We start from the raw sequence: 26,401 nt of genomic DNA, 5'->3' as shown, positions 1-26,401 counted from the left end.
TGATATTCACATATTTTAATGAAAGACAAATCGTGTCTTGTCTTTGTTCATACATATAGGACTAGGTTAGCTTTTTCCCAGGTCTTATAATGTTAAACCTTATATTATTACTTTGATTAAAAAAAACAATATGTTGGTGTATTTGGTTTTCACTTTTCCTAGTTGTGAAAGGTGTGGTGGTGTGCCGTGAATGGTATTGGGTTTCATATGGTCTAGAAATTGGACTAGTTTTGGATTTAATTGCTTGTCTTTAAGCATACAATCCTAGTGGCACCATACTTGCGCATTTGGGTGTTCATAATTTTTCCATTTTTGATGAGTTGCCTTTGGAATTGTATTCAAATGTATTTGGTTTGTGAGGGGCTTTGGATCCTTATATATAAGGAAAAGGAGCTAGCACAACCCCAATGCTCCTTTTCATAATTGTAACATATATTCCTTGTTAATTATACTGTCCAAAAACATGCATCAAGCGTTGTTGATTTGTATGTTAATAAAATTATTAAATTTATTTATTTACGAAAAACTTTGAAAATTTTTCACGTGATAAACGTTAAAATATAAATATGGAAAATAAATAATACAAACCATATTAGGGAAAGAAACATAGCATAACATACTTAATCAAATCATACAGTGCAATATCGACATGTCCTATCACTATTAAGTAATACTCTAACTCACGAATCCTAGCATAGTAGTATCGACACACTAGTCATCACCCTTGTCAACAAACTCAATAGGATATCATTCATCGCCTCTAAGGGTGAAAAGTGAGAGGCGAACACGCATACTTGTCATTGGTGCTTGGATTTATAGCACACTACTTCCAATCAGTGCAGAGAGCAATCCTATGGGAAAAGTGAGCTCAACTACCACCCGAGGTATTCCTAATGATGGTAGGTTATGAATGACGAAGTCTCCATGGTAGTGATATTTGCACTCGCCTTATTGAAAAGCCACTGCTCCAACATGCCAAACTTCACTTCCAGATTCCATTTTGTTGGGTCCATCTTCAAGAAATGTCGCACTATTTGGAAGTGATATTCCTTTAGTTTTTTTATATTATAAGAAATATTCATAGGTATCCATGGATACCTGAGGATATAAAAAAACTCACAATAATTTTGAAACAAGTATCTGGAAGGTAACTAAATGGGCAATGGGACGAATTTTCATCCAACAGGGCAGATAGTTACTATCCAAACCCACCTCATTGTCATCCTTGTTTACAACAAATTCTTAGTGGAAAGTGTGCACACTTAATGTTTTTTAGAGCAAATTGCATGAGGTTTACACTAATTATACATGTATCCCCTTTTTTAAAAATCATTTCTTTGGCACCTCTACTCTCTTGGTGTTAATATGCCATTTGGAAATTTAAATTGATTTACATTAAATTTTAATTTGTTTTTATGAAAACTTGAAATTGTCCCTCACTGTAAGTGACCCAAACAGAGTATGAGCCCCCTCAATGTTCTCGTGTTCTCGATCAAAACAGAGGCTCATCTTCTCCATGCAAATAGTGGTGGAGACCTGAAAATGGTCGTTCTAAGGTTCTCCTCTACCCCGTGTTCTCTTTCGTGGAGGTGCTAAGAAAGCCTTTTCCTCCGTCCTCATGTTCTCCTTCCTTCTTCTCTGAACCTTTGCATGTGTTCTCTTTCATCTTGATAGGTGATCCCCATTCCTTCATCTTTGAACCATTGCCCATCTTCCTCTTTGTGCAGAGTTTCTTGTTTGCGATTGTGGATGCTAGGGTTGTAGTCACATGTTAGACTGCTTGCATGCTATGGTTTGTCTTTTGCAACCTTTCATGGTACCATTGTCATCGCTTGTGGAGGTATTTGAGTCCAGTCACGTTTTGTGCATATACTTGGTCAATTTAATTGTTGGTTTTGTGGTTTTTGTCAAATGTGTAGGGCTTACTATAGGTTTCTCCTTTGTTATAAAAAAGGCCAAATGTGGGGTATATTGTGAGGTTTCAATGTTTGTTTGTAATTGTTAATAAAAAAATTGAGTAAATAGGAATTTTAGTCCCTAACTTTGTAACCCTGTTGCATATTAGTCCATAGCTTATTGAAATGTTAAAATAGTCCCTATCTTTGCATAAGTGTTGCATAATAGTCTTTACGGTTAAATTTGAAAGTAATGCCGTTAATGAGGTGCATCGTTGGCAATTTTAATGTCACGTAGACTGCTGTGTTGACTTTGGTTTTGAGGTTCACGTCGTCCCCTTCACGTTTGGCCCATTATCGATCACTGGATTTGTGTTGCGGCGGCGTCACGAGGCACAAACGGAGCACCATGCGCCATGAGGAGGGACTTGAAGATTTGGATGACATAGTATTATTTATATAAATAATTATACCCAAATCTGGTATTCTTCTCTCCCGTGCCTCTCTGTCTCCACTATGTTCCTCTCGCGCCTCCACTCTTTTTCTCTTTGCGTCACCACTTTGTTCCTCTCGCAGAGTTGTGTTTTTGTAGTCCGCCATCGACGTCTTGCACTATTGTCACATCTCGCCGGAGCGTCGCATCTCCGCTAGGAACTTCTCTTTCTCTTTCTTTTTCGTTTAAAGTGTGAAAGGTGCGTGTGTGTGTTTGTGTTTGTGCTGAACCAATTGTGGCTTCTGCAAACTTTGTTTCATCAATTCTGTTTGATGAAAATCTGCTTCAAATCTGTTTGGTGAAACTGAAATTTTGAAGCAACACATGTTTGTATGGCTGTATTTTGATCTCGTCAATAACCATGAGGAAGCTAATATTCTTCTGAGTAGTAGTAATAGATAATTGCTGTTAGGATTAGCATCAAACGTGAAACTCAGGCCATTTTTCTGAATCAATCATTTACATTTCGTGACCATATTTATTTTGTCCTAGGCAACTTGCTCATAAATCACAATTATACAGAATGAATGCTGGATGAGACTTTTTATATTTGGTCACATTCGCATAGGGGCTCAAAATTACGCATAAGAATGTGAGATTACGCATAAGAATGTTGTGTTCTTCTGAACTATTCCAATCAATGATTGGGATTAGCTAGACTTCAAATTACTAATATGTTTGTTCCTCTTCTTAACATTGTTATATGCTCGTGCTAAAAGTTAAGCTTTTTAATTATAATAATTGGTATTGGTGTATCAATAAAAAAATGGTATTGGTGTAATGTTATTTTGTACAATTCCACTTTTTACATCTGAGATCCATTGGAAAAAATAATAAATAGAATGTGGAAGAAGTTTTGAATCTCCCAAAGTACATCTGACATGGATACAAACTTGAGTAGATTTAGCTTGCTTTAGCTACATATTGTACACTTTCGTTAATTAGAAGTTTCATACTAGCCTCCATTCTTTTCATCTTTCTCCAATGAATTTAAGAAGAATAAATTATATAATGGAACATTTGGAATTGTTGCTTCCATCTTTATCGTGATATATAGATTGATTTTGAAAACATAAGTCTGTGTAATTAATTATCACTAAGTATATACGTACCCTTATGTTCGAGTTGTATATTTCATTTATTTTCTTTTCTAATTTTCATTTTTTTTAAAAAACTAAAAAATCAGAGAGAATTGTATAATTAATGGTGATAACAACTAAGGGAGAAGGTGTAACAAGAGTATCGAAATTGATACAATTAAATGAAATTCCACAACCTAAGAGGGACATTTTATTTAAATGAAATTGATAAAATTAAATGACACTATTTTTCATTTTTAATTAGCATGACTTAAGTTTTTTCTTATATTCAGCATCATAATACATTTTTTATTGTATAAAACAATAATTAATTTAAATTTAAGAATTCATAAAAATTATTTGAATTTTTTATCATTATGAAAATAATTATATAAAATTCACTTGACCTTATGAAAATAATTTATAATTTTTTAATTTATTTTAGGCTTAAATAACATTTTGGTAGGAGTAATCTTTTTTTTTTATTTTAGTACTTTAAATATTTTTATTTTTATTTTAGTTCCTTTAAATAAAATTTTGTAGTTGTAATTGTAATTTGTAGGCACTTTTTCTTTTCTTGTTTCCATCATGATCATTCATTGTTATTGTTAGTGACCATCTTCACAAGTACAAATGTTTGTCATACTATTTTCGGGATTTTTTGTTTGTTACGAAGGCTTTTATAACTTATATTATGTGATTAATGGTGTACTATTGCTTTATATACAAGTTATGTTCATTATGAGTGAACCTTAGTTTCTCGTTTGAGATTGAATATAATGATTTTTTTTGAACAATTTAGATTAATTGTTGTATTGAATCTTGAATTGTCTGTTTGGACAGTTTGAAAAGAGTCATTTTTTATAGTAGATTCATATGTATAAGTTAAGTCTTTTTTCTTAAATTTAATGAAATTTTGGTACAATGCATTTCACTTTGTTCTTTGAGTGCATACTTGATTGTGGATGAATTCATGTCACCCCTTTCATGTCGTGTACTTAGAGATCAATGTGAAATGTTGCTGAAATTTTGTCAAATTTAAGAAAAGAGATTTAACCTTTACGTATGAATCTACTATAAAAAAATGTCTTCCTGAATGGGATATGGCCATACCTTTAATGAAAAAAGTGAGGTTTTCATGCATGGAATAACTTTGTGAGTATCACAGAGTTATTAATTAGATTGATCGAAGTTGGATGAATGCAAGTCACATGAGCCCTGCATATGTGGAAGGCGTTGAACAGTTCTTGCAATTTGTCTCCGAAAGAAGTAGACCGGATCAGGAGGAAAAATATTTTTGTCCTTGTATAAACTGTTTGAATGAGAGACGACAAGTAATAGACGACATACGGGAACATTTTCTGTGTGATGGGATTGAGAAAAATTATATGACATGAATATGACATAGTGAATTGACAGACATACAAAGGGGGTCCCAAACTGAACCGATTGATGTAGAAATAAGAGATCAATTAGAGGATATGATTCGTGATCTTGGGCAAGAGTCTTTTCAGCAAGCACATTCCCCTATGTATGATACATTGGAAAGTGATTCAAAGAAGTCTTTGTATCCGGGGTGCAAGAAGTCTTTGACCCTGTTGTCAGCAATGTTAAGTCTGGTTAATGTCAAGGCCAAATATGGGTGGAGTGACAAAAGCTTCACTTCACTGCTTCAAGTAGTGCACGATATGCTTCTAGAGGAAAAAATGTTTCCAAAAATTTATTATCAGAAGAATAAGATATTGTGTCTGATCGGTATGGAGTATTAGAAAATTTATCTATGCCCTAATGATTGCATACTGTACATACATGAGTTTGAAGAAATGCATAAATGCCCTGGGGTATCACGGTACGTTTTTAGTAGTGTGAAGGCAAAGATTTCCAAATCGAAGGAAAAATTGAAAGTGTTTGAAGGAATTTTAATTGTGATTGTTATTGGAATTTTAATTATTATAGTTAAGTGAGTAGCTAATTGTATGTAGTTGTTATTTGTATGGTTTTAGAAATGATGTAGCTACTTAATTAAGATGGTCTTTATGTTAGATGTTTGGTATTTACTTGAATTTGTTTTGTAATAAGAAATTATGTTAGGTGTATTGTATCTTCATTAAGATGGTTCTTTAGGAGGTAACTAAATTTGTATTTGCCCAAACAAATAATCTACATGCCATTCTCCCCCTTGAAATATTGTCCCTTTTGAATTTGTTCATAAAATAAGCAACACATAAGTGTGTTACCCAAAATAAACGGCCCATTTACAAGCATAATGCTTTGACTATACCCAAAAAAAGATACGTAGTTACCCTTCACAAGTGAACTATAAGTAAGAACACTTTGACTATACCCATTAAACAAACCTAAATCAGCATTTCTAAACATAAGAGTTTCCTAAAATCTGTCTATACCATATAAACATGTTTGTACTATAAAAAAATAGTTCAACAAGTTGTTTTCAAAAAATGCAGCACATGAATTTTCCACTTCAGTTGATCAGGCTTGTTCTTTGGCTTGCTCTTGGTATTTTTCTCTCTTTTGGATTAGTTGACGATGAAGTAGGAAGTTATGAATTTACTTGCATTTCTATGTACACAAAAACCACCAATCAATATAAAAAATCATGTATTAGCTGAAAATTGTTTTTGGGTATAAATTATATTCTAATTGTTTTTAGATTACCATAGTTGTGGTTGTTGATTGCTGAGAAAGAGGAACCCGACTTTGCACATGCTGAGAGGTTCCAAAGTTACCATGTGGTTAGGTACAAGATTGCTCACCATTATTTGTCTATGTTAAAACAAAAAAAAAAATCAGATTTAGGCAATTACTACAAACAAATCACAATATATAACATCATGCTCACCTTTTTTTTGTTCTTCACTTCTTCCTTTTGACTTGTTCTACTACTATGTTCGAATTGATTGCAAGTAGAGCACCTTAAGGTGTTGGACCTTTTACGTTGTTGATTTCCTGATGGCTCCTCAACAACACTTTTCTTTGTAGCCTTTCTAGGCCTTCTAGGTCAATATCAGGATAACCACCCTTGTTATTTTAGCATATGTAGTTCTTAACTCAGCTGTGGAATGTGAATCGTCACAAAACATCTCAGGTTCTAGTCTATTGTGAGATATGCATGCACATATATGTTTTCAAGGAAACCCAATTATTTGCCAAAATCTACATCCACGATCCTTTGAGGGTCTGTTTGATTTGCAAAAAAGTAAAGGGCAAGACAACACAAAATTTCTTGTTACATGTTTGATTGTAAAAATAAATGTATGACAAAACAAAATAAGTATCAAATTAAAGGATGATAGGACAAAAAACACAAGAGTTGTATCTTACTAAAACATAGGACAAATTTTTGTCTTCCACACAAAACAATTAAAAGACACATTTGTCCTTCTTATCTTTCCTCTTGTGACTCCTCCCACATTGTTAGATCACTCTCTTTACTACATAATGTTTTTGTTTAACTGCAAGTCCAACATCAATTTAAAAGCAAGATATAATTTTAAATGTGGTGGCATATTCATAAATTAAATGAGTTAGGGCTCATGGAGGCTAGATATAATTTTAAATGCAAGTCCAACATCGATTTTTTTAACCAATGTTAACTGATCATTTCATAACATCAATTTATTACAAAATAGATGTTAATGAACTCTTATTAACAACGATTTTTCAAAAATCAATGTTAACCTTAGTTTATTGACATTCATTTTGTAAAACCGTTGTTAACATGAGTTCGTTAACTTCGATTTTTAAAAATCGGCATTAATGAACTCATCTTAACATCAGTTTTTGAAAAAATTGATCTTAACAAACTCATTTAATTTATGAATATGCCACCACATTTTTATTAACATCCATTTTATCAAAAATCGATGTTAAGTTAGCGATGTTAAAATCATTTTTTCTAGTAGTGATTATAATTAAATATTGTAAAAATAAGTTGTGCCAAGGATATTTTGAGCAACCATTTTTCTTTTAGGGAGATTTTTTTCCCATCAAAATATATGTGCCATCCAAGAGAGCGAGAGAGAGTTGCGATGGGAGAGTGAGGGCGAGAAAAATGGAAGCCAAAGTTGAGATTTGTAGCATATGGTTTGAGGATTACTATATTTAGTAAATAAGTGTAAAACATTATTTCATTAATTTGTGGTTTGAACTATTCAAGACGAGAGGCTCGTGTTACTTGCAACCTAATATAAAAAGGTGATGCAAGAAATTGTAGGAAAAAAAGTTTTAAAAAAAGAAGAAACACATGAGAATCAAATCTGCAAAGATTTATGAGAGTTTGAGTTTCTTAATTAAATTATTCAATTTTGTAAATTATCTTTTGCTTTCATATATAACAAATTCTTCTTTGTGCTAGCTATCTTTCATGTTTTTAAGTTTTTCTTTGTCAGATATGATTTTTTACAACATATTCAAATTAGCAAAACATTTTTTCCTTTCTAGCTAGGGTAGAACCAAATACATTGAAGTACTAGGGTTTGGATTTAATCTGACTACATAATATACAACTGTTACTTTTTCCACAATTAAAATACTCATTATTTTCTCCTAGTGAGAATAAATCAATAAAACACATATCTTTGTGAGTGTAAAAGTTGCAATTCTCTCATTCTTGAATTGCTTCCAACTTTAAAGGTCGTCTTGCCAAAGTGAGTCCACTAATATTGGTGGCCGTTGTTGATTGAAATGGATTAGGAGGCACAGTTAACTGGTCTTTCTCTCTAGTTTCTAGCATTTCTATAACTAATTTTATGGATGGACGGTTTACTGGCTGCCATTGAATGCACCAAAGTCCAGCAATTGCTAATTGCTTTGAAATTTTAACATCACCTTCATCCTCAACATGAATATGTATATCTCCATCAACCAAGTCGTGGATCCAATCTGGGTAGAGAACATGGAAATTCTGTGTAGGTGAGATGTCTACATTCTTCCTTCCTCCAACCATTTCTAGCAACAACATTCCGTAACTGTAAATATCATACTTATAAGACACATTACCAAGGTTCTTGGAGAAAACTTCAGGTGCAATGTATCCCAAGGTTCCCCTAGCAGCTAACATGGACACCAAACTAGGATTCTTGGAACACAATTTGGCTAGGTCGAAATCAGAAATTTATGGAGTAAAATTGTCATCAAGTAACACGTTATGAGGATTGATGTCAAAGTGAATAATGAGATGATTACAACCTTGATGAAGATACTCAATCCCTTTATCTATACCAAGAGCAATTCATTGCAATTTCTCCCAGCCAAGGAAATGGTCCTTGTCCTTGTTAGAAATTATAGTAATTCTGACTTTGTTTGTTAAGCCTTCCTAATATAGGAAGTTAGTTGGTTAGTTAATAACGAATGTATTCAAGTTGTTAGTGAGGGACCAAAATGAAAAATACAATTCAGTCCTTGTCCCTCTTGTATAAATATTGTTTCATTGTTCTTTCAATAATATTTTTTTTATTCTTTCATTCTCCTTATTCTGTTAGTTTTGCTTCTCTCTGAACCTCTCTCACTTTTATCCTTCCTCAAGTTACCTCTTTGTTCGTGTGTGTGTGTGAGCAAGAACAGCAAGTTCTAACAGTGGTATTTCAGAGCTAGGTTCGAAAAAGGGACCAATTCTCCAATCATGGCTTCCAATGGTCATTTTCCCTCAAATCTTCCAATTCTAGCCGGCAAGAACTTCAACATATGGAGTGTGCAAATGAAAGCCTTGCTTGGATTTCAAGATTTGACCGATGTGATTGAGAATGGAATAGAAATTCCAAAAGAAGGAGCCTCAGATTCACAGAAGACTGAATTCAAGGATCTGAAGAAGAAAGGCTGCAAAGCCTTGGTGATCTTGCATCAATGTGTCAATGATTCTCACTTTGAGAAAATCGCAAATGCTAAATCCGCAAATAAAGCATGGGACATTCTGAACAAGGCTTATGCAGGAGCTGATAAGATCAAGAAGGTGAGACTTCAGACTCTTCGAAGGCAATTTGAATTGCTGCAGATGGAAGAGACTGAGAACATTGAAGATTACTTTGGAAGATTGCAGGTTCTTGCAAATTCAATCACTAGTTGTGGTGATACAATTACTAATCTGACGTTAGTTGAGAAAGTTTTGAGGACCTTGAATCCAAGATTCGATCACATTGTGGTTGCAATTGAGGAATCAAAGGACTTGGAATCATTATTTGTTGATGAATTACAAGGATCACTTGAGGCACATGAACAAAGATTGCAAGAAAGAGCAAATGATAAGGCTACAGAACAAGCCCTGCAAGCACACCATCAGTCAAGAAATGGTGGTTCTAATAATCACAAAGGCAAGAAAGGAAGAGGGAGATTCCAAAACACAAGAGGTAGAGGAGGTTACTCCAAAGATAAAGGCAAACCTCAACCTGATCAAAGAAGTGGAGATAGCTGCAGTAAAAGAAGTGGTAGTTCTAGTACTCGTGGAAGAGGAGGCAAAAAGAAATGGGATAAAAGAAATGCTGAATGCTTTAATTGTTGAAAAAGAGGTCACTATGCAGAAGAATGTTGGTATAAGGAGAAAAACGCTGATGATGAAGCGCAATCAGCCATAGGAGCTGTTTCTGACACTGAACAAGTGTTGTTGTTGGTCACAACAAAGACTGGAGCCGATGCAAAAGATTAATGGTACTTGGACACAGGATGTTCAACACATATGACTGGTCACAAGGACTGGTTTGTTAGCCTTGATGAGTCAGTAAATCACAAGGTCAGATTTGCAGATGACAACACTATAAAAGTTGAAGGTCATGGCAAGGTTGTGATTAAAAGAAGGGATGGTACAGTGTCATACATTGAGGATGTGCTCTATGTTCCAAACATGAGATGCAATCTTATGAGTCTTGGCTAACTACTTGAAAAGAAATACAAAATGGTGATGGAGGACAAAGAAATGATGATCTATGACAAGGACAAAAGGTTGATCATCAAAGCTCCATTGAACAGGAATAGAACTTTTACGGTTGGTATTCAAGTCATGAAGCACAATTGCTTGCAGGCTGAGACATGTAGAGAGGAATGGTTGTGGCACTACATATTTGGACACTTGAATTTCAAGGATTTGAGTCAACTGCACAGAATGGCTCAAGGAATACCTCAGCTGAGACAGATGACAGAAAACTGCAGAGAATGCCTGGAGTGAAAGCAACCAAGGAATGCATTTCAGAAATTTGTACCAGTGAAGTCAACACAGAAATTGGAGGTGATCTATTCAGATGTCTGTGGTCCTCTTCAGGTTGAATCCCTGGGAGGAAACAGGTACTTTGTAACATTCATAGATGACTTGACTAGAATGACTTGGATTTATATAATCAAGAAGAAAAATGAGGTGATTAGAATTTTCAAAAAATATACAGCCTCAGTAGAAAAATATAGTGGCCACTGTATAAAGACATTAAGAACTGACGAAGGTGGTGAATACACCTCCAAGGAATTTGCTGAGTTTTGTGATGAGGCAGGTATCACTCATGAGTTCACTCCACCTTATACACCACAACACATTGGTGCTGCTGAAAGAAGAAACAGGACTATCCTGAATATGGTGAGGAGCATGTTGAAGACTAAGAAGCTACCTCATTTCCTATGGAGTGAAGCAGCTGCAACAGTAGTCTATATACTCAACAAATGCCCTACCAAGAGACTGAAAGGAGTGACACCTGAAGAAGCCTGGACTGGTACTAAACCAAAAGTGAATCAACTCAAAATTTTTGGTTCACTTTGTTATAAGCATGTCCCTGAGCAGCTAAGGCAGAAACTGGATGATAAAGGTGAACAAATGATCCTTATAGGCTATCATGCAACTGGAGGTTACAAGCTACTTGATCCAAGGTCAAAGTAGGTCTCTATGAACAGAGATGTGATATTTGATGAACTAAAGGAATATGAGTGGAAGAAGGACCCTATAAACAATACAATCAAGGTTCTGGTAGATTCAATCATTCCAGAAGAATTGAGTGACACTACTGATGAACTGTTTACAAGGAACACTAAAAGAGGAACCAGGAGGTCTCAAAGGGTTTTGCAACCCTCACAAATGTTGAAAGATTATGAAGTCATGAAAGATAGCCAAATCACAAATGAAGGTGATATTGTACACTTTGCCCTATATGCAGATGTTGAACCTGTGAGTTTTAAAGAAGCCTTGAAGAATGACAAGTGGGTCAATGCTATGAAAGAGGAGCTGAAATCAGTTGAGACGAATCATACCTGGCAGCTAATGGAGTTACCTAAACTTAAAAGACCTATTGCTGTAAAATTGGTTTTTAAAGTAAAGAGAAATCCTGCTGGTGAAGTAGTTAAACACAAAGCCAGATTGGTGGCAAAAGGATTCCTACAGAAAGAAGGTGTAGACTATGGTGAGATCTTTGCCCCTGTGGCAAGGATTGAAATAGTGAGACTTTTGTTGAACCTTGTGGCCTCAATAATCCTAAGAGGGATAGACTTAGAATGCATAAGAAGCAGCAACAATCAATTTAATAATGTTCTTTAAACATGCAAGGCAAAATTGATTGCAATAACATAAATGAGATAAGGGAAGAGAGAATGCAAACACAGTTTTATACTGATTCGGCCACAGCTCGTGCCTACGTCCAGTACTCAAGCAACCCACTTAAGATTTCCGCTATCTTTGTAAAATCCTTTACAACTTCTGAACCACACAGGGACAACCCATCCCTTGTGTTCAGGAATCCTTACAACTCAAGAAACCATCGGTCTCTTAATTAATTTCATTGAGTAAGAAGAATGGAAGAAGAATTCTCTCTTCAAGAGAAGAATATTACAATGAAGATCTATGTAAGAATCCTTATAGATTTGGCAAGTGTTTGGCTAAGGATTTCTTTTGAGAGAGCATTTGACAATGAAGTTTTTTTGAAATCTCTCTCAATGTCTTTTAAGAGGATAAAACATTTTGATCAATCAAAAATCTCTCTTAAAATTCGTGCCCAAGTCACCTATTTATAGGCCTTTGATGGTCATTCACAAATCCAATGAAAAGATGTGACTGTTGGCATATTTTCTGAAAACTCTTCACTGGTAATCGATTACAATGTTTGTGTAATCGATTACACAGTTATAATTTGAAGGGTCATGACTTTTGAATTTGAATTTCAAAAGTTTCGTTGTTGGTAATCGATTACAGACATATGGTAATCGATTACATGTTGAAAATTCAAATACAAAATCCTTTTCAACAGCTATTTCTCAACCCTGTCTTATGGTAATCGATTATACTACCTGGTAATCGATTACCAGAGCCTTGAATGGCTTAAAAGCACTTTGTTTTAAGGCAAGGCTTGATCTTAAGTAAATCTTGAAGCAAGGCTTTGCTTGTTGAAGCAATCTTGTATTAATCTTGAAGCAAATGAGCCTTGTTTGGTTCTTCTTTTGACATCATCAAAATCATGTATACATACATTTACATTCTCCCCCTTTTTTATGATGACAAACTTGTGATTTCTTCTCGACACTATCAAAGCTTGCATGATTTACATTCTCCCCCTTTCTCAAGAAAATTCTTCTTGACATCATCAAGATCTTCATGATTTACATTCTCCCCCTTTTCGATGATGACAACCACCTGTAGGTTAAGAGCAAAAACAAAGAAAAATATCTATTTGCATATAGTTTACTCCCTCTTGATTTTGCAATGATTGCTTGTATGAGACAGTTGAAGATTTCTTATTTTTCATATGTAAACAAATTGTCTCATAAAGAATAGATAATTTTTCTTACTATTTTATCTATTATCTTTCTCTACCCCTTTGTCAACATAAAAAACAAATCATAAATAGAGAGCAGAAAAATGTTACCACTTGTTGTAATGTATGAGAATCAAGTGATACCAAAAGGCATTAAATCAATCATTCAATATTGATCAAGCAAAAACAAGTATAGTAGCACATCAATAAAAAACACAATCAAACACAATCAATCAAATATACAATCACAATCATCAAGGACAATCTAAACTCAAGTAGAAAACAAGCATCAAAAGTCAATCAAAAGTTAACAATCATAGACAAAAATCATCAAAAATATTCAATCAAAGATAAGTGACCTGTTGGCATCATTTGATATTACTTGTTGGGCTTGTTGATCAAGTGGTCTATGCTTGTTGTCTCCATAAATCGCATATTCACTTTTCTTGGGGAGAAATGTGGCCTTCGTTTGTTGTCTCCATAAATTATATATTCATTTATCTTGGGGAGAAATATGAATAAACTTTGATGCATGCCATGTGTTTGGAGAAATTTCTATCAATGTATCGACTTTGCTCTTCTTCATTTTCATAGTCTTTCATCATGATACCCAGACTTATGATTTTCTTCTCTGAATCACTTGAATAATTTATGACATTATCTTCCCAAGTGATATATCCTTTCTTTTCTTGCTTCTCTTTGAAATTCATCTTGTCGGATTTTTTCATTCTTCTTTTAAACACAGGACAATTGAATCTCATGTGCCTAAGTTGATCACACTCAGCATTTTGGGGCTAAAGAGGAACCTTCTTTCTTCTTTCATCATCATCTTTCTTCTCTAGTTTTTTTATGTAGTTGCATTTCTCTCTACCATTGTAGGAATAAATGAATCAAATTCAATGGCTTCCTATATCTTTAGATCTATGGCTTCTATAAAGATCTGCATTCGGGTTTTCTAATAATGATAACCCTCACCATTGAACATAAGAGCCTATTGATAGAATTTTCCTCAAAAAATGGAAATTTGGATGAGGCCATATCTATTCTTGAATTTTTTTAAACATTATACAAGAATCCTGCTCTAATACCACTTGTTGAACCTTGTGGCCTCAATAATCCTAAGAGGGATAGACTTAGAATGCAGAAGAAGCAGCAACAATCAATTTAATGATGTTCTTTAAACATGCAAGGCAAAATTGATTGCAATAACATAAATGAGATAAGGGAAAAGAGAATGCAAACACAGTTTTATACTGGTTCGGCCACAACCCGTGCCTACGTCCAGTACTCAAGCAACCCACTTGAGATTTCCACTATCTTTGGAAAATCCTTTACAACTTCTGAACCACACAGGGACAACCCATCCCTTGTGTTTAGGAATCCTTACAACTCAAGAGACCCTCGGTCCCTTAATTAATTTCATTGAGTAAGAAGAATGGAAGAAGAATTCTCTCTTCAAGAGAAGAATATTACAATGAAGATCCATGTAAGAATCCTTATAGATTTGGCAAGTGTTTGGCCAAGGATTTCTTTTGAGAGAGCATTTGACAATGAAGTTCTTTTGAAATCTCTCTCAATGTCTTTTGAGAGGATAAGACATTTTGATCAATCAAAACTCTATCTTAAAATTCGTGCCCAAGTCACCTATTTATAGGCCTTTGATGGTCATTCACAAATCCAATGAAAAGATGTGACTGTTGGCATATTTTCTGAAAACTCTTCACTGGTAATCGATTACAATGTTTGTGTAATCGATTACACAGTTATAATTTGAAGGGTCGTGACTTTTGAATTTGAATTTCAGAAGTTTCGTTGTTGGTAATCGATTACAGACATATGGTAATCGATTACATGTTGAAAATTCAAATTCAAAATCCTTTTCAACAGCTATTTCTCAACCCTGTCTTCTGCTAATCGATTACACTGCATGGTAATCGATTACCAGAGCCTTGAATGTCTTGAAAGCACTTTGTTTTAAGGCAAGGCTTGATCTTGAGTTAATCTTGAAGCAAGGCTTTGCTTGTTGAAGCAATCTTGTATTAATCTTGAAGCAAATGAGCCTTGTTTGATTCTTCTTTTGACATCATCAAAATCATGTACACATACATTTACAACTTGTAGTTGCAATAACAAGCATGAAAGGCTGGTCAATGTATCAGCTTGATGTAAAATCCGCATTTCTGAATGGTCCTCTTGAAGAAGAAGTGTTTGTCAAGCAACCACCAGGATTTGAAGTTGTTGGACATGAAGGAAAGGTATGCAAACTGAAGAATGAGTATATGAAAAAGGAGAAAATGAGTCAGACTTAGTAATATTTTGCCTCTATGTTGATGATTTACTCATCACAAGAAACAACAAGATAGAGATTGACAAGATTAAGTAATTGCTGAAGAATCAGTTTGAAATGACTGACTTAGGATCTCTCTCATACTTCCTTGGAATTGAGTTCAAGGAAACTGAAGCTGGAATTGTGATGCATAAAAGCAAATATGCTACAAACCTGTTGAAGAAGTTTCGAATGACTAACTACAATGCAGCAGCCACCCCAGCTGAAACAGGATTGGCATTGAGTTTGTGAGATGAAGGAGAACCTGCTGATGAAACTCAGTACATATAGATTGTGGGTTCATTAAGGTACTTATGCAATGCAAGACCTAATTTGGCATTCAGTGTTGGACTGATCAGTAGGTTTATGCAAGCTCCAAAATCTCCTCACATGATGACAGCAAAGAGAATTCTAAGGTATATTAGAGGCACAATTAACTATGGTATTCTACTGCCAAATATCATCACGAGTTCAAACATGGAATTGGTTGGCTATACTGACTCAAACTGGAGAAGAGATAATGATGATAGAAAGAGCACTGCTGGATATATTTTCCTACTTGGAAGTGCACCGGTGTCATGGAGTTCAAAGAAGCAAGATACGGTTGCCTTATCAACTTGTGAAGCTGAATACATAACAGCATCAATGTGCTCGTGTCAAGGCTTATGGCTAAGAAAACTGTTGAAAGAAATGAAGATCCAGAAGACTGAAACTATAAACATACTGGTGGACAAAAAATCTGCAATTAGCCTTGCTAAAAATCCAATTGATCATGGTGGAAGTAAACACATAGAAACAAGGTACCATTTTATTTGGGACAAGGTGAGCAAAGGGAAGGTAAAACTGCTATACTGCAAGTCAGAAGATAATCTTGCAGACTTACTAACCAAACCTTTGAAGAAGAACAGATTTGAAGACTTGAGAAACAAGATGATGATCATGATTGAATGAGAGTCAGAATTATGGGGGAGTGTTAGAAATGATAGTAATTCTAACTTTGTTTGTTAAGCCTTCCTAATATAGGAAGTTAGTTGTTTAGTTAATAACGAATGTAATCAAGTTGTTAGTGAGGGACCAAAATGCAAAATACAATTCAGTCTTTGTCCCTCTTGTATAAATATTGTTTCATTGTTCTTTCAATAATAATTTTTTCGATTCTTTCATTCTCCTTATTCTGTTAGTTTTGCTTCTCTCTGAACCTCTCTCACTTTTATCCTTCCTCGAGTTACCTCTTTGTTTGTGTGTGTGAGCAAGAACAGTAAGTTCTAACAGTCCTCCGGTGGAAATATAAAGCTTTGTAGGGATCCTTTTGGAAATAGACAATAGACAAGAGCACGATGATGTCCTTCTACACAGAAGCCAAGCAAACGAACAACGTTGATGTGGTGGATTTTGCCCATAATTTCCACTTCATTGATTAACTCATTCCCTTCTTTGTCTGTATTATTGAGGATCTTCACAGCCACCAAAATCTTGTTTGAAAGTTTTCCTCTGAATACAGCTCCATGAGCTCCTTCCCCCAACTTTTCTTTGAAACCACCCATGATTCTTTTAACATCAGCGTAGGTAAATCTTGCAGGCTTTTCTGTCCTGTAATCTTCTAAAACTTATCCACTCGTGCTTGGTCTTCTTCTTTTCTTCTAAAGTAGTGTATTATCTTAAAGATTGCAATGACCACCAGCCCCAAAAGAATCGAACATACAAAAACAGTAGGAGACAAATGATTGAAAAAGAGAGCCTGAGAGATGAATAAGATAAGTGAAGTAGTGTGAAAGAGTCTGGTCTCACCTGTAGCAGCAAAAATCAATGATCTGGGAATCTGGATTCCATTTTGTTTGCCCTTGCAGTCAAAACATTCAATGTCTCCTGTGTTGTTGTTCTTCCATTTGCATCTCTTACCTTTCGCTTCACACTCAGTACAATTTGGTTTGGACCATCTCAAAGCCAACCAATTATCCTGTTGGTTGAATTCCTTGACTGGCGCAACAATGTCAAACATCTTGGTACAGGATGTTAAATCCAATTTGAGGACACTGTTGTCTGAATCAAACATGTAAATCGGACAGGAGATCGTATCTTCTGAATATGGATCTGCTTGCTCCATGTTTCTCAGTTGTCGATTTCCAGTTGAAGAAGCTCAAGTTTGTTTCTTCTTATTCATATGGCTAAAGAGGATTGACAGAATTGTTGAGTTTTAGAAACTTGTTCGGAAGACAATTTTCTGGGTCAGTCAACAAAATTTTCTGAGATTGGTAGTTTATTTTATTGACTTGGAGTTTTATTGTAGGGAGCAAAAGCATGGTCTCACTTTTTTCAGTACAAAAAAGACAAAACCCGGGATAACCACATCCATCTTTCATCCCCTTCACGAGTTTAAAGGGAAATCTAATAGGTGGTTCATTAGGCCATCAAGACGATTCTTCGCACTTGTTACTACTACTTTTGATAAACAGGAGCATTAGCAGCGGTGTGATCAATAATATGGAATCACTTTGGAGGGGCAGCACTATATTTGTACTCCAACATAAGTTATCTATTTCGATTAAAAGGCGACCCATAAGTTTGCGGTGACAAAAGGTACGAGTTGGCATGTGAAAATAACCTTACGGATCCCTGTGTTATATTTGTACTCCGGAAAATATCATGTGCAGGCCATCAACTACAATAATTTCACCTTTCCAAGTGGCTGATCCCGGAGTTCCAGAACCAAATTGCTCCTCCCCCCACGCATCTTCTTGTCCCGATTGAATTTTAGCAAAACTCATCGTAACGTGACGGATCCATACCTTGCCGGTCAACGTCCATATTTCAGTTGGCGACGCCTTCTTTTCCAGCATGTAGTTTTCATGAATTGTAACCATCCAGTAACTGACAATGGTAAGCATGTGGATGCTACTCCCTGTGTCGTCGACGGCTATTCATACGCCATTGCTGGTGACTTAAAAGCAAAGGACTTTCAAGTTGGTTGTCATGTAAAGATGGTTGCGACCACATCTTGGTGGGGTTTGAACACAATTAAATTATCCTACTCCTTGATACATAGGGCACTAGTCTATATGGATTTGAGATTTCGTTGGTGCATCTCATCTGGGAGAATCATTGTCGGGGAAAGAACTGTTTTTTCGACTCTTCCATACAGACATTGCAATGCTTCGGAAACAGCAACTACTGCAATTCTCTGGCAGTCAGCGGCATTATCTGTGGTAATATATGGAAGTAAAAACTAGTATTAAGTAATTTCTTTCGTATTATGAATTTGTTTTATTATTTCCAAAATTCAAAATAGCGTTTAGTATATTTTTAATTTCTTTATAATTCCTTACAATTTTTAATTTTTATATTAAACAAATCTTGTAGGGCAACCGAGTTTAGGTTGGGGAGAGGATGCCAATGTTGTTGGGATGTCTGTTGTAACATCCCAATTTTTTTCGTATATAAAATTTTAGAGAATAATGATGTTTTATAATTAAATAAATAAAGCAAAATAGTTATAATAAAATAATGGTTTGAGAGAAAATAAGAAGGGTATTTTATTATTCATTTGATGGAGAATAAAATAGAGTTTCTTTTTTTATAAAATAATAAAAATAAATAAATAAAGTAAATAATAGGTCGTGAATACCCCTAGTTATAAATAGTGACATGCTAGGTCAGTTTTCAGACTGACTTCTCAGTCTCCTCTGCCTACCAATTTCGTTTTTTCTCTCTTTCTCTCCTAAAATCCTCTCTTTTTCCCGCAGGCCATCAAACCTATCTTAGATAAAATGACGATCTCGGACTCATTCACCGTTGGATCGTCGTGAAATTTTAACAACATGTTTGAAACCCATTTCCGAGAATTCTCACCGTTGGTAATTTTGATATGATGTCTGAGCCAAGAGAAATACCCCTCGCATTGTAGCATTTTTCTTTCCCCCAGAAACCCAGAGCTGTCTTGGTAAAACTACGATCCCGGTTTCGTTAACCGTTGGATTATCACAAAATTTGGATATATTGTTTGAATTTCAGTTGCTCACGCTTTGACCGTTGGAATTTGTGATATAATGTTTGTGGAGGGAGAAAAAGGAATCGCATGAAGATAGTCCAAATGGAGGCTTTAATCCTTTCTCCGTTTCTCTGACGTTTGGGAACTCTATCGGAGCAGTCGGAGGAAAAACTGGAGGAATCTTAGGGAACCGTTAGAGATGATGCTATCGCTGTGGGAAGACACGTGAGTCCGTTTAGAGGTAAGGATGAGTTATTCACAGTTGGGAATTAGTGAGAACATGTGTAGGGATCCTTAGAGGATTAAATTGAGGTTTTATTTTGGGATGTTTGTTAAATTGCAATTTTTCCTTTATGATTATAAATAAAATATTGATGTGCTAATAAAAATGGCTTGATAAATTGTGCTCTTGATATTTGTATATTTCGACCTATGATTTTGATATAATTGTGTAATATTATTTGAGGGGTTTTAGTCCTCATGTTGTGATAGTCTTTTATATAAATTGTTATATTGAGGATATGAAATGATGATTCAAATTGTGAGTATGTGATGAATTCTAGAATAACATGTTGCTTTGAGATTATAATTTTGTTATTGAGATTGAGTATAAATGTAAAGTTGAACATGTGTTAATTTGTGAGATACGTGTAAACATGTGATGGTGGATTATGACACTATGAGATGGGAAATTGTGAATGAGTTCTAGTTGTGGATAAGTGTGTAGTTAACACTTGATGTGAAATTACTTGTGTTGTAAGTTATGAATTGTACAATAACCTGACCAGCGTTATCTTGAGAAAAGCGTTGATGCACAATGTTAAAGAGAAAATGTAGGTTTCCTATTTAGGAACCAGTGTTAAATCGTAGCGCAATTGTGTTGAACGTGTTTAAAACACGAGTGTAAGGTCGTTGGTATTGTATAATTCATGAGCAGTGTCTGCATGCAAAAAAAAAATATTTTAGGGGTTGGACCTGAATCAGGAGGGAGAGGCCCTGACGGACTCTTCGGAGTGTAGGCCTTGGGGGTCACCGGGTTTGAGTGCTCCTTTAAGCCTATGTTGATCCCATATGGTTGGAGCATTCTCGCAAAACATCGTGACCCTGACTGGTCTCCCTATGATCTTACTTTGTGAGAGTGACCTGACAAACTCATGGTGTGGTGTGTCTTGTTATGTACTCCTAAGCGCCCCAGGGTGATTTTTCACTGACATGGTACCACATTGTATATAGGATTGAGTCTTAGCATAACTGTTGCATATGCTTGCTAATTGATGTGTTATTATATCTTGATCGAAGTGTGGGATTCTTGTGTAATGTGATTGATGATTGAAAAGTGAATTTTGAATGACGAAGTGGTGAAGTTACGTGAGCTATGTTTAAGCAAGTGGTATCTCATTTATATAATATGTATATTTAATTGTCTTGTTTCTCTATTAGCTAGGAATGTGATAACTCACTCCCTGTGTGTTGTTGTGTTTGGATCCTGTGATGATCTTGAACTTGTGTTCGGGGGAGCAGATGAATAGGTGGATGACTATGAAGAACCTCATGCTAGAGGACACGGGAACACAACGCTCTGATAGGATGTGACATTAGGATATAGGTTCTATATTAATTGTATGAAGCTTAGACGACCTTGTTTAAGTTGAGAATACTTTATTATTTATTTGGACAAGTTTGAATATGATGTAGAAGAAAATGAATGTGAGCCTTTTTCCCCTTTGAAAGACTTGTAAAAAAAAATGTTTTAAAAATACTTTTAACTAATATTTGAATTTTTTTTTCTTCTTATTAGTATATATGTGAGGGGTAGAGGGTGTCACATCTGTCCTTGCCTGAACCTCTCGCACCTTTTTGCTTAAACCATGACATGCTTTTTTTTAATTTAAGAATATATAGAAAGTGAATAAAATTTATTTACAAAGAAAAATGGATGATGTATGTTATTATAAAAACTTTTTTCAATAAGTTAATTATTATTTTACTCCTTGCTTTAATCTTTATCATTTCTTTTTTAATAAATTTCATTCATTTGGAACATCCAAGACAAGTATAATTATAATTTTCTAGTGCTTCCAGGTTAAATTAAAACTTTTTCTTTAATTAATTATTTAATTAAAAAAATCTTATTTATCTTGTTTAACATTAACATTTTACATATTTGGAAATTTACAAGTCGTCACAAAAGCCATCTTTCATCAATTAAATAAATATTTTAGATTTTTAAAACAAATTGATGGGTCTATTTTTATCTTTTAATTTATATTTATCAATATCATAAAACATCATCCAATTAATAAATTTATTTTCAAACAAAAAATTTAATTGATTATTATATTTTACCTATTTATAAGAACCCGTGCATTAAATAAAACGTTAGTTAGTTTTAAATAAAAAGGCAAAGCTTTTAACTTGTTAATAACAATAACCTTTATGACATAATGCAAATAGTCTTTCATTGTGTTTTTTTTTCTTAAATATGTTTTTGTCCCTTATATATACTTATTTTTTACATCTAGTCCCTAATAAATTTTTCCTTCGAATCGGATCTCTAATATTTTAAAAGTTTTGTCCGAGGTCCCTATCATTAATCAAGATCTGTTATCGGCTTACGTGGCCGTTAACTGAATACACAGACATGCGACATGTGGTGCTACGTGTACTCGTTGCTTGAGTGGGATTACACGAGAAATTTTTTTAAATTAAAAACAACATTGTTTGAGTGATCTCTCTTCTACCTCAAAAAACCTAGCTCTTTCTCTCCTTCACCGTTGTAATAGTTTTGTTCCGCACCTACTTTAGCTCCTCCACCACCTCCCTCGCATCCAGGTGATTGTCCTTATCTACCGCTGGAACACTACCAAAGTAGAAAGCATGAAGCTCAAACTCCACGCATCAATGGCTTCCATTCCACACACAGTCTTCACCCATTTCTCTTCCTTCATTCCTTTCTATACCTATGCGGTTCCTAATGCTAGCAGGCATCGAAACGACAACACCAACAATTGTTCCACTCATAAAATCCCTCTTTTGCCTAAGGAGAAACATCCCAATGAACAAAAATTGAAGCTCGACCATCAAAACCAAAACCTGTTGAATGTGGACTTCGCGGCCCTGTGTGAAGAGGGTAACCTTGATCAAGTATTGGAACTCAAGGGTCAAGGTGTAGTTGCTGATTATCGCGTTTATCTCACGCTCTTGAATTTGTGAGAGCATGAGGTCACTCGAATCGGGGAAAAAGGTCCATGGAATTATGAGAAGATAGACCTATTGTGGGGACATTGAATTGAGCAAAAGATTGATTGGGGTTTACTGCAAATGTGGTAGTGAGAAGAATGCATGTCGAGTGTTAGATCAAATGTTGGACAGAAACATCGCTTCATGGCATTTGATGATTGCTGGGTACACAAGTAATGGTTTAGGGTGTGATGGTTTATTGGTTTTCCAATAGACGAAGCAAGCAAGGGTGCCACCTAATGGGAAAACTTTTGAATTGGTTTTGACTGCATGTGCACAGGCAGAGGAGGAGGAGGACTGGTCGGTGTCAAAGGGGGAGTGGTGGTGGGTGGAACCACAGTCACAAAGGAGGTTGAAGGGGTTATTGATGATGTGGCATTGGCACGTGCAATCCCATGTGGTGGGTGGAATCGCAGTCACACGAGGTACCATACGTCGCATACCTACTTGTTCGATTAACAGCCACATAAATAGATAAAGGATCCCGAGATAGGAACCTCGGACAAAACTTTTAAAATATTATGGACTTGATTCGAAAAAAAAAAAAATTATTAGGGACTAGATGCCAAAAACATATTTAAGCTTTTTTTTTTTTACTTCATGTCTTTCTTTGTTTCATCGTTTATTATCAAAAGAATCCTGAAATTGTTATTTTGTCTTTTCTTTTTGTGATGTAGGGATATGGTGGCTGCTATCAACTACAACATGTAATAATTGTATCATCTTAATTCACCTGTGCTTCAATTATATATGTGCGTATATATATATATATATAATAACAAAAAAGTTAATTTGATGCTTTATGCCTATCATATTCAATGATATATACTTTTACCTAATGTATTAAATCTAATATATGCAATTTCAAATTCAACAGCCATTTAACAAAACTTTACTATGCACACATGTGAAAGGGAAAAAAGCTGAATGCATTAAATTTTACATAAGCTAAAATCAATTTATCCACCTTCATTTTGGAAAAAATAAATGAAAGGAATTCTTATAAAAATTATGTGCATAAGTTAATTTTAACTTAAAATTTAATATTTATGTATTAAGAGTGTGAAACAGTTTTATATTATTAGTATATAACTTTTTTTCTCACTCTTTAACTTATGCAAAAAGTTTATTTAGATTCTTATTTTCTTAACTGAGAAGTGTATATGAAGTAATTTATCAAAACAAAATGCTATTTTTGATAAATATACGAATTTATGTATAACCAAATATTTTTAATATATATACATATAGATGAGTAGAATCATTTGCTTGAATATGTAGCAGTTTTAAACAAAGATTTCATTGTATATATAACAACATAGTTTATATATATAACCAATATAAGCTATGTTTATACAACCAATATTAAGTATCCTTCAGAAAAAAAAATATAAGTAAAACATCAAATCCGTCCTTAATATTGACATTATTGTTTATTTTGACGCATTATATAATAAAAAGGTAATTTAGGGCTCGTTTACTATGAGAAAATGTTTTTTATTTTTACTTTTAATTACAAAATTGCCACTTTATTTTTTATTTGTTTCCTATTTTCAAAATTTTGTACAGAAAATGGTAAAAACAAGTTTTTTTTGTCTCTCTGTTTATTGTACAAATATTTGAAATTTGAAAATAGAAAACAGGCCGATTGAAAACAAGATAGCAGTTTTGTAATTAAGAGTAATAACAAAAAAGAAAACAGAAAACTAAAACAGAACTAAACAAGTCTATAGTTTTCAATTTCGATAAACATTAGTCAATTGGGTCCTAGATGCGCACTAACGTTAAAGAACAAATTGACTTATATGCGCCAACATTAGCAGCCAAATTGATTGATATTTGCCAAAGTTAGATCTTCTTCTTATTGGTCTTTATTATTATTTTTATAATATTTTTTTATATTTTTGTATTACATTATTTATTTTAACTATTATACTATTTACATCATTTATTTTATTATTTTATCATTGTACTTCAAGATATTGATAAATTAAAATGAAAATAATAATATGCAATGGTATCATCACACTAATCAATATAATAAAAGTATTATGTTTTGATTTCATTTTAAACTTGGTTGAAACATTAATTTTAAGATATAATCTAAGATTAATATTGGAATCTACAATATGACAAAATATAATTTAAATAATTAATTTATATAAAAAAATATATTTTTTCATGTAATAAAATAAAATTTTGTATAAAAACATCATATAAACATGCTCATTGCTATCATTTATGTTTATGAGCTACTTCAACTAATAATTTTATCAAAGACTTATTATTTATAAGCTAGTTTAACAATTTTTAGCTTTCAACAAACAACTAATTTTCGAACTTTTGATTGATAGTTTACATAATTTTACCAAACATAGCCTAAACAAATACCTTACTCATTACATTTCAAATTAACAAAGTAATCAAATGATTCTTTATTACACAATTTATTCACTCAAGTAATTTTTTCTTGCAGATGCTACCACTTATATTTGTATATTACGGGTTGGCAAATTTTTGTTTGGAATGCCATTGTTTATTGTGCTTCTATTATGCAAATGGCAAAAAATAATTATTTGTCAATATATGAAAATATTGAAAATTATCTAGAACAAAATAACTTCATGCCTATTGGGGATACTCATACGAGGAAATTCAGAACTGGAGGTTTCAAGGACAAATTAGGGGAAGGTTATGGCTTTGTGTTTAAGAGAAAGTTGCGTAGTGGGCCTTGTGTAGCAATAAAAATGTTGGGCAAATCGAAAGGTAATGGACACGACTTTATAAGTGAAGTTGCAACAATTGGAAGAATACATCATCAGATCGAATGTAGTACAACTAATTGGATTTTGTGCTGAGGGTTCCAAATGTGCTCTTGTTTATGAATTCATGCCTAATGGATCCCTTGACAAATTTATTTTTCCCAAAGATGGAAGCATACATTTAAGCTATGAAGAAATATATGATATATCAATTGGAGTAGCTCGTGGGATTGCTTATCTCCACCATGGGTGTGAGATGCGGATTTTGCATTTTGTTATCAAGCCCCACAACATCCTACTCGATGAAAAATTCACCCCAAAGGCATCTGACTTTGGGTTGGCAAAGTTATATCCAATAGATAATAGCATTGTCACTATGACTTTAGCAAGAGGGACAATTGGGTATATAGCTCCAGAATTTTATAAAAATATTGGAGGAATATCCCATAAGGCTGATGTCTACAGCTTTGGGATGCTTTTGATGGAGATGGCAAGCAAGAGGAAAAACCTAGATCCTCATGCAGAGCATTCAAGCCAACTTTACTTTCCATTTTAGATTTATGATCAACTTGGAAAAGAGAGATATAAAAATGGAAGATGTCACAGAGGATGAGAAGGAACTAGCAAAGAAGATGATCATAGTTGCACTTTGGTGTATACAGTTAAAACCCAATGATCGTCCCTCTATGAACAAAGTAGTGGAGATGCTGGAAGGAGACATTGAGAGCCTAGAAATACCTCTAAATTTAAATCCTTCTCTATATCCACTTGAAACAATGGTAGAGGATGAAAAAATCAACTCTAGCCAAACAATAATGAGTGACTCTATTAACTCTTTGGATTCTTCCATGGAAATTGCAACTAATCCTGTAGTAGAGAATCTTACTTGA

The 26,401-nt window shown here is 34.2% G+C and overlaps 2 pseudogenes; one reads left to right on the top strand and one right to left on the bottom strand.

Moving 5' to 3' along the window:
- Positions 1–8,091: 8,091 nt before the first annotated feature.
- Positions 8,092–17,628, bottom strand: LOC106798487 (rust resistance kinase Lr10-like; annotated as a pseudogene).
- A 4,782-nt stretch (positions 17,629–22,410) lies between these two features.
- LOC100791986 (PR5-like receptor kinase) lies at positions 22,411–26,401 on the top strand (annotated as a pseudogene).

The sequence above is a fragment of the Glycine max genome, chromosome 4, assembly GCF_000004515.6.
Source record: "Glycine max cultivar Williams 82 chromosome 4, Glycine_max_v4.0, whole genome shotgun sequence".
In the NCBI taxonomy this organism is placed as follows: domain Eukaryota; kingdom Viridiplantae; phylum Streptophyta; class Magnoliopsida; order Fabales; family Fabaceae; genus Glycine; species Glycine max.
This window is presented reverse-complemented; position numbering and strand designations above follow the sequence as displayed.